At 52.3% G+C, this 2,500-nt stretch overlaps 1 non-coding gene across 1 annotated transcript in view; it reads right to left on the reverse strand.

Annotated features, from left to right (window-relative positions):
* Window positions 1-2,467: 2,467 nt before the first annotated feature.
* LOC149986081 (5S ribosomal RNA) overlaps window positions 2,468-2,500 on the reverse strand; it is a 119-nt gene continuing 86 nt past the window's right edge. Inside the window, exon 1 of the ribosomal RNA XR_016501477.1 lies at window positions 2,468-2,500. This exon is cut by the window's right edge and continues 86 nt beyond it. This is a non-coding gene — a ribosomal RNA (5S ribosomal RNA).

Below are 2,500 nucleotides of genomic sequence, written 5' to 3' on the forward strand. Positions count from 1 at the left end.
CCACCCTCCCAAATGAATGAGAGAATGGCTTGACAATACCGAGGCCATCGCCCCCCGCCAAAAATGGTTACTAGCTCTTGGGACTCGCTGCGACGTTACGCGTATCGGCACAAGACCAACCCTCTTTTTCCAGTCGCCCGCGCACCAAAAAAAATTTTGGCAGCGGGACTCACAATCCTTGACAGCCAGCTCACCATATAATACTCGGCGACCCTCCGCGGGACCTCCTCAGAGGGTCGCGTCGCCGGGAAACTAACCCCCACTCCTCACTGATCCAAGGTAACACGCCAGAAGTATCCAGGTAACCCCAGTAGTATCCAGGTATCCCCCCTGCGAACGTCGGTACTGGGCTCAAAGAAGGCAGCGAGCAGTCGGGACCCGTAGGCACCGAGCAACCGTCACCCCCTCACGACTTTTCCCGAGACGCTTCAGAGGAACCCTTCCCCCACATAGTACTCTCTGTGGGATTCGGCAGGCCCCCCCGTCCTACTGCACTAAGGAAGTTCCGAGACACACTTTTTTTTGTGGAAGACCACCCACCCTCCCTGTCCTGCCTGCTATCCCCGCCGCGACTCCTGGTCCCGGCCCTCCTCCCCGACTTCCTCCTTGTCCCGCTGCGAGTCCCGGACCTCCTCCCCCACTACCTACTCCCGCCGCGAGTCCCAGTCCCGGCCTTCCTCCTCCTCCTCCTCTTCCCTAGTCCCGGCGCGAGTCCCGGACCTCCTCCCCCACTTCCTAGTCCCGTCGCGAGTCCCGGACCTCCTCCCCCTCTTCCTAGTCCCGGCGCGAGTCCCGGACCTCCTCCTTCTCTTCCTTGTCCCGCCGCGAGTCCCAGTCCCGTCGCGAGTCCCGGACTTCCTCCTTCTCTTCCTTGTCCCGCCGCGACTCCCTAGTCCCGTGGCGAGTCCCGGACTTCCTCCTCCTCTTCCTTGTCCCGCCGCGACTCCCTAGTCCCGGCGCGAGTCCCGGACTTCCTCCTCCTCTTCCTTGTCCCGCCGCGACTCCCTAGTCCCGGCGCGAGTCCCGGCGCGAGTCCCGGACTTCCTCCTCCTCTTCCTTGTCCCGCCGCGACTCCCTAGTCCCGGCGCGAGTCCCAGTCCCGTCGCGAGTCCCGGACTTCCTCCTCCTCTTCCTTGTCCCGCCGCGACTCCCTAGTCCCGGCGCGAGTCCCAGTCCCGTCGCGAGTCCCGGACTTCCTCCTCCTCTTCCTTGTCCCGCCGCGACTCCCTAGTCCCGGCGCGAGTCCCAGTCCCGTCGCGAGTCCCGGACTTCCTCCTCCTCTTCCTTGTCCCGCCGCGACTCCCTAGTCCCGGCGCGAGTCCCAGTCCCGTCGCGAGTCCCGGACTTCCTCCTCCTCTTCCTTGTCCCGCCGCGAGTCCCGACCTCTTGTCCCGCTCCCTTGCCCAAGTCCCGACTCCTGGCTGTCTCGACTCCTCGTTGGCCGCCCAGTCTTCCGCATAGGTGGAAATAAATAAATAAATCATTTTTTAAAAATCAATTTTAAAATTAACTCCCTGTCTCGACTCCTTGCTGGCCGCCCAGTCTTGCGCCTAGACAGAAATATAAATAAAAATAAAAATAAATTGGTGAATTAAAAATATTAAAGTAATTTAATTAACTGGAATAAGGTAGAAAAATAAAAGGCAGAAGAATACTAAATTGATTTTTTCAAGTGCCACGTGTTACCTTGCTGATGTGGCTGCCACGTGGTAGTCCATGTCATGTCAAAAATCCACTAAATCGTTTACATGTCACTTTGGAGATAAATTTGTGTGTGTGCAATCAATTGGTTGTACAAATATGTTAATGACTTGCTAACTAATGCATCGTACAGGTAATCATTGCCCACTAACTAATCCATCACCACTGAAACTTAATGTCTTCAATTCTTCATCCTTCACACTCCACATCCAATTTATTTTTGTTTGTGTGAATTCTTAAATCTATCTTCTCTTTACATACTCCAAGCCCAACTTTCTAAACCCTTTATATAATCTATGTGAATCCTAGAATCTAGGTTTATATACCCCATGCAAACCCTAAAACCCTAAACCCTAAACCCTAACCCCTAACCCCTAACCCTCAACTCATACTTTGTTCTTTTAATCATACAACCTAGACTCTGAAATTTTAATCTCATAACATATAAACTAGCATTGTAATTTCAAAACCCAACATTTTGTATTGTGACAATACTTGTTTGCAAATATGCATCCTTCATTTACTTTTATTTTTTTAACACTACACTGTGCCACATCAGCACCAAATAGATCAAAATCCTTGATAAATTAACCTCTAACATGTAAATATTATATTCTCCACCCTTTCAGCTTTTATTTTTATTTTTTTTAACTTTTTGAAATGCCACGTCAGCTACCTGGCTGCCCTGTCACATGACAAATGCTAAGTGGACTGCCATGTCGGAGAAGAAGATGCCACGTCGGAGAAGGTTCAAGCGGATGCAAAATGGATGCAGCACCGGGACTTCCCGGGAGGTCAC

This window comes from Physcomitrium patens, chromosome 26 (genome assembly GCF_059467195.1).
Source record: "Physcomitrium patens ecotype Gransden chromosome 26, ASM5946719v1, whole genome shotgun sequence".
NCBI lineage: Eukaryota > Viridiplantae > Streptophyta > Bryopsida > Funariales > Funariaceae > Physcomitrium > Physcomitrium patens.